Source organism: Chelon labrosus, assembly GCF_963514085.1.
Source record: "Chelon labrosus genome assembly, contig: SCAFFOLD_75, whole genome shotgun sequence".
In the NCBI taxonomy this organism is placed as follows: domain Eukaryota; kingdom Metazoa; phylum Chordata; class Actinopteri; order Mugiliformes; family Mugilidae; genus Chelon; species Chelon labrosus.
The window spans coordinates 118480-125856 of record NW_028181477.1 but is presented as its reverse complement, the minus strand read 5'-3'; positions in this window follow the sequence as shown (position 1 = coordinate 125856).

The following is a 7377-nucleotide window of genomic DNA, read 5'->3' as shown; positions in this document are numbered from 1 at the left end:
CAATCCTAGCGGCTCGCCCGAGCAGTGGAAGCCGGCGAGGGTGCGCGTTCAGCCGGATGAATGGGGCGCTGTCAGGGCCCCTCTCGTGGAGGATAAAAATCATGCTTTTTCCCTCATTACACATCCCATGCGAGCTTGTAATGATAAAACCTCATCCAAATCACACATTGCAGCTCAATATTCAGTGAGGACAGGGCCTTTTTAAGTCGAAATGTGCAAAAAAGCATCCTATCGCTCTGAAACGGCTGTTTTGCACTCCACCACATTTACTGTCAGACTGGCCGAATTAGACCGATTCTGCCTCTTTCTTGCCTCTACATGTGAAGAACAGGGTGCTTGTGAGCATATTGTGCAGTTTCAAGCAGGTAGCTGGCTTGGAACGGGACCGGTGGGGCAGAGCAATCCTAGCGGCTCGCCCGAGCAGTGGAAGCCGGCGAGGGTGCGCGTTCAGCCGGATGAATGGGGCGCTGTCAGGGCCCCTCTCGTGGAGGATTAAAATCATGCTTTTTCCCTCATTACACATCCCATGCGAGCTTGTAATGATAAAACCTCATCCAAATCACACATTGCAGCTCAATATTCAGTGAGGACAGGGCCTTTTTAAGTCGAAATGTGCAAAAAAGCATCCTATCGCTCTGAAACGGCTGTTTTGCTCTCCACCACATTTACTGTCAGACTGGCCGAATTAGACCGATTCTGCCTCTTTCTTGCCTCTGCATGTGAAGAACAGGGTGCTTGTGAGCATATTGTGCTGTTTCAAGCAGGTGGCTGGCTTGGAACGGGACCGGTGGGGCAGAGCAATCCTAGCGGCTCGCCCGAGCAGTGGAAGCCGGCGAGGGTGCGCGTTCAGCCGGATGAATGGGGCGCTGTCAGGGCCCCTCTCGTGGAGGATAAAAATCATGCTTTTTCCCTCATTACACATCCCATGCGAGCTTGTAATGATAAAACCTCATCCAAATCACACATTGCAGCTCAATATTCAGTGAGGACAGGGCCTTTTTAAGTCGAAATGTGCAAAAAAGCATCCTATCGCTCTGAAACGGCTGTTTTGCACTCCACCACATTTACTGTCAGACTGGCCGAATTAGACCGATTCTGCCTCTTTCTTGCCTCTACATGTGAAGAACAGGGTGCTTGTGAGCATATTGTGCAGTTTCAAGCAGGTAGCTGGCTTGGAACGGGACCGGTGGGGCAGAGCAATCCTAGCGGCTCGCCCGAGCAGTGGAAGCCGGCGAGGGTGCGCGTTCAGCCGGATGAATGGGGCGCTGTCAGGGCCCCTCTCGTGGAGGATAAAAATCATGCTTTTTCCCTCATTGCACATCCCATGCGAGCTTGTAATGATAAAACCTCATCCAAATCACACATTGCAGCTCAATATTCAGTGAGGACAGGGCCTTTTTAAGTCGAAATGTGCAAAAAAGCATCCTATCGCTCTGAAACGGCTGTTTTGCTCTCCACCACATTTACTGTCAGACTGGCCGAATTAGACCGATTCTGCCTCTTTCTTGCCTCTACATGTGAAGAACAGGGTGCTTGTGAGCATATTGTGCAGTTTCACGCAGGTAGCTGGCTTGGAACGGGACCGGTGGGGCAGAGCAATCCTAGCGGCTCGCCCGAGCAGTGGAAGCCGGCGAGGGTGCGCGTTCAGCCGGATGAATGGGGCGCTGTCAGGGCCCCTCTCGTGGAGGATAAAAATCATGCTTTTTCCCTCATTACACATCCCATGCGAGCTTGTAATGATAAAACCTCATCCAAATCACACATTGCAGCTCAATATTCAGTGAGGACAGGGCCTTTTTAAGTCGAAATGTGCAAAAAAGCATCCTATCGCTCTGAAACGGCTGTTTTGCACTCCACCACATTTACTGTCAGACTGGCCGAATTAGACCGATTCTGCCTCTTTCTTGCCTCTACATGTGAAGAACAGGGTGCTTGTGAGCATATTGTGCAGTTTCACGCAGGTAGCTGGCTTGGAACGGGACCGGTGGGGCAGAGCAATCCTAGCGGCTCGCCCGAGCAGTGGAAGCCGGCGAGGGTGCGCGTTCAGCCGGATGAATGGGGCGCTGTCAGGGCCCCTCTCGTGGAGGATAAAAATCATGCTTTTTCCCTCATTACACATCCCATGCGAGCTTGTAATGATAAAACCTCATCCAAATCACACATTGCAGCTCAATATTCAGTGAGGACAGGGCCTTTTTAAGTCGAAATGTGCAAAAAAGCATCCTATCGCTCTGAAACGGCTGTTTTGCACTCCACCACATTTACTGTCAGACTGGCCGAATTAGACCGATTCTGCCTCTTTCTTGCCTCTACATGTGAAGAACAGGGTGCTTGTGAGCATATTGTGCAGTTTCACGCAGGTAGCTGCCTTGGAACGGGACCGGTGGGGCAGAGCAATCCTAGCGGCTCGCCCGAGCAGTGGAAGCCGGCGAGGGTGCGCGTTCAGCCGGATGAATGGGGCGCTGTCAGGGCCCCTCTCGTGGAGGATAAAAATCATGCTTTTTCCTTCATTACACATCCCATGCGAGCTTGTAATGATAAAACCTCATCCAAATCACACATTGCAGCTCAATATTCAGTGAGGACAGGGCCTTTTTAAGTCGAAATGTGCAAAAAAGCATCCTATCGCTCTGAAACGGCTGTTTTGCACTCCACCACATTTACTGTCAGACTGGCCGAATTAGACCGATTCTGCCTCTTTCTTGCCTCTACATGTGAAGAACAGGGTGCTTGTGAGCATATTGTGCAGTTTCAAGCAGGTAGCTGGCTTGGAACGGGACCGGTGGGGCAGAGCAATCCTAGCGGCTCGCCCGAGCAGTGGAAGCCGGCGAGGGTGCGCGTTCAGCCGGATGAATGGGGCGCTGTCAGGGCCCCTCTCGTGGAGGATAAAAATCATGCTTTTTCCCTCATTACACATCCCATGCGAGCTTGTAATGATAAAACCTCATCCAAATCACACATTGCAGCTCAATATTCAGTGAGGACAGGGCCTTTTTAAGTCGAAATGTGCAAAAAAGCATCCTATCGCTCTGAAACGGCTGTTTTGCACTCCACCACATTTACTGTCAGACTGGCCGAATTAGACCGATTCTGCCTCTTTCTTGCCTCTACATGTGAAGAACAGGGTGCTTGTGAGCATATTGTGCAGTTTCAAGCAGGTAGCTGGCTTGGAACGGGACCGGTGGGGCAGAGCAATCCTAGCGGCTCGCCCGAGCAGTGGAAGCCGGCGAGGGTGCGCGTTCAGCCGGATGAATGGGGCGCTGTCAGGGCCCCTCTCGTGGAGGATAAAAATCATGCTTTTTCCCTCATTACACATCCCATGCGAGCTTGTAATGATAAAACCTCATCCAAATCACACATTGCAGCTCAATATTCAGTGAGGACAGGGCCTTTTTAAGTCGAAATGTGCAAAAAAGCATCCTATCGCTCTGAAACGGCTGTTTTGCTCTCCACCACATTTACTGTCAGACTGGCCGAATTAGACCGATTCTGCCTCTTTCTTGCCTCTACATGTGAAGAACAGGGTGCTTGTGAGCATATTGTGCAGTTTCACGCAGGTAGCTGGCTTGGAACGGGACCGGTGGGGCAGAGCAATCCTAGCGGCTCGCCCGAGCAGTGGAAGCCGGCGAGGGTGCGCGTTCAGCCGGATGAATGGGGCGCTGTCAGGGCCCCTCTCGTGGAGGATAAAAATCATGCTTTTTCCCTCATTACACATCCCATGCGAGCTTGTAATGATAAAACCTCATCCAAATCACACATTGCAGCTCAATATTCAGTGAGGACAGGGCCTTTTTAAGTCGAAATGTGCAAAAAAGCATCCTATCGCTCTGAAACGGCTGTTTTGCTCTCCACCACATTTACTGTCAGACTGGCCGAATTAGACCGATTGTGCCTCTTTCTTGCCTCTACATGTGAAGAACAGGGTGCTTGTGAGCATATTGTGCAGTTTCACGCAGGTAGCTGGCTTGGAACGGGACCGGTGGGGCAGAGCAATCCTAGCGGCTCGCCCGAGCAGTGGAAGCCGGCGAGGGTGCGCGTTCAGCCGGATGAATGGGGCGCTGTCAGGGCCCCTCTCGTGGAGGATAAAAATCATGCTTTTTCCCTCATTACACATCCCATGCGAGCTTGTAATGATAAAACCTCATCCAAATCACACATTGCAGCTCAATATTCAGTGAGGACAGGGCCTTTTTAAGTCGAAATGTGCAAAAAAGCATCCTATCGCTCTGAAACGGCTGTTTTGCTCTCCACCACATTTACTGTCAGACTGGCCGAATTAGACCGATTCTGCCTCTTTCTTGCCTCTGCATGTGAAGAACAGGGTGCTTGTGAGCATATTGTGCAGTTTCACGCAGGTAGCTGCCTTGGAACGGGACCGGTGGGGCAGAGCAATCCTAGCGGCTCGCCCGAGCAGTGGAAGCCGGCGAGGGTGCGCGTTCAGCCGGATGAATGGGGCGCTGTCAGGGCCCCTCTCGTGGAGGATAAAAATCATGCTTTTTCCCTCATTACACATCCCATGCGAGCTTGTAATGATAAAACCTCATCCAAATCACACATTGCAGCTCAATATTCAGTGAGGACAGGGCCTTTTTAAGTCGAAATGTGCAAAAAAGCATCCTATCGCTCTGAAACGGCTGTTTTGCACTCCACCACATTTACTGTCAGACTGGCCGAATTAGACCGATTCTGCCTCTTTCTTGCCTCTGCATGTGAAGAACAGGGTGCTTGTGAGCATATTGTGCAGTTTCAAGCAGGTGGCTGGCTTGGAACGGGACCGGTGGGGCAGAGCAATCCTAGCGGCTCGCCCGAGCAGTGGAAGCCGGCGAGGGTGCGCGTTCAGCCGGATGAATGGGGCGCTGTCAGGGCCCCTCTCGTGGAGGATAAAAATCATGCTTTTTCCCTCATTACACATCCCATGCGAGCTTGTAATGATAAAACCTCATCCAAATCACACATTGCAGCTCAATATTCAGTGAGGACAGGGCCTTTTTAAGTCGAAATGTGCAAAAAAGCATCCTATCGCTCTGAAACGGCTGTTTTGCACTCCACCACATTTACTGTCAGACTGGCCGAATTAGACCGATTCTGCCTCTTTCTTGCCTCTGCATGTGAAGAACAGGGTGCTTGTGAGCATATTGTGCAGTTTCACGCAGGTAGCTGGCTTGGAACGGGACCGGTGGGGCAGAGCAATCCTAGCGGCTCGCCCGAGCAGTGGAAGCCGGCGAGGGTGCGCGTTCAGCCGGATGAATGGGGCGCTGTCAGGGCCCCTCTCGTGGAGGATAAAAATCATGCTTTTTCCCTCATTACACATCCCATGCGAGCTTGTAATGATAAAACCTCATCCAAATCACACATTGCAGCTCAATATTCAGTGAGGACAGGGCCTTTTTAAGTCGAAATGTGCAAAAAAGCATCCTATCGCTCTGAAACGGCTGTTTTGCACTCCACCACATTTACTGTCAGACTGGCCGAATTAGACCGATTCTGCCTCTTTCTTGCCTCTGCATGTGAAGAACAGGGTGCTTGTGAGCATATTGTGCAGTTTCACGCAGGTAGCTGGCTTGGAACGGGACCGGTGGGGCAGAGCAATCCTAGCGGCTCGCCCGAGCAGTGGAAGCCGGCGAGGGTGCGCGTTCAGCCGGATGAATGGGGCGCTGTCAGGGCCCCTCTCGTGGAGGATAAAAATCATGCTTTTTCCCTCATTACACATCCCATGCGAGCTTGTAATGATAAAACCTCATCCAAATCACACATTGCAGCTCAATATTCAGTGAGGACAGGGCCTTTTTAAGTCGAAATGTGCAAAAAAGCATCCTATCGCTCTGAAACGGCTGTTTTGCTATCCACCACATTTACTGTCAGACTGGCCGAATTAGACCGATTCTGCCTATTTCTTGCCTCTGCATGTGAAGAACAGGGTGCTTGTGAGCATATTGTGCAGTTTCACGCAGGTAGCTGCCTTGGAACGGGACCGGTGGGGCAGAGCAATCCTAGCGGCTCGCCCGAGCAGTGGAAGCCGGCGAGGGTGCGCGTTCAGCCGGATGAATGGGGCGCTGTCAGGGCCCCTCTCGTGGAGGATAAAAATCATGCTTTTTCCCTCATTACACATCCCATGCGAGCTTGTAATGATAAAACCTCATCCAAATCACACATTGCAGCTCAATATTCAGTGAGGACAGGGCCTTTTTAAGTCGAAATGTGCAAAAAAGCATCCTATCGCTCTGAAACGGCTGTTTTGCACTCCACCACATTTACTGTCAGACTGGCCGAATTAGACCGATTCTGCCTCTTTCTTGCCTCTGCATGTGAAGAACAGGGTGCTTGTGAGCATATTGTGCAGTTTCAAGCAGGTGGCTGGCTTGGAACGGGACCGGTGGGGCAGAGCAATCCTAGCGGCTCGCCCGAGCAGTGGAAGCCGGCGAGGGTGCGCGTTCAGCCGGATGAATGGGGCGCTGTCAGGGCCCCTCTCGTGGAGGATAAAAATCATGCTTTTTCCCTCATTACACATCCCATGCGAGCTTGTAATGATAAAACCTCATCCAAATCACACATTGCAGCTCAATATTCAGTGAGGACAGGGCCTTTTTAAGTCGAAATGTGCAAAAAAGCATCCTATCGCTCTGAAACGGCTGTTTTGCACTCCACCACATTTACTGTCAGACTGGCCGAATTAGACCGATTCTGCCTCTTTCTTGCCTCTACATGTGAAGAACAGGGTGCTTGTGAGCATATTGTGCAGTTTCACGCAGGTAGCTGGCTTGGAACGGGACCGGTGGGGCAGAGCAATCCTAGCGGCTCGCCCGAGCAGTGGAAGCCGGCGAGGGTGCGCGTTCAGCCGGATGAATGGGGCGCTGTCAGGGCCCCTCTCGTGGAGGATAAAAATCATGCTTTTTCCCTCATTACACATCCCATGCGAGCTTGTAATGATAAAACCTCATCCAAATCACACATTGCAGCTCAATATTCAGTGAGGACAGGGCCTTTTTAAGTCGAAATGTGCAAAAAAGCATCCTATCGCTCTGAAACGGCTGTTTTGCACTCCACCACATTTACTGTCAGACTGGCCGAATTAGACCGATTCTGCCTCTTTCTTGCCTCTACATGTGAAGAACAGGGTGCTTGTGAGCATATTGTGCAGTTTCACGCAGGTAGCTGGCTTGGAACGGGACCGGTGGGGCAGAGCAATCCTAGCGGCTCGCCCGAGCAGTGGAAGCCGGCGAGGGTGCGCGTTCAGCCGGATGAATGGGGCGCTGTCAGGGCCCCTCTCGTGGAGGATAAAAATCATGCTTTTTCCTTCATTACACATCCCATGCGAGCTTGTAATGATAAAACCTCATCCAAATCACACATTGCAGCTCAATATTCAGTGAGGACAGG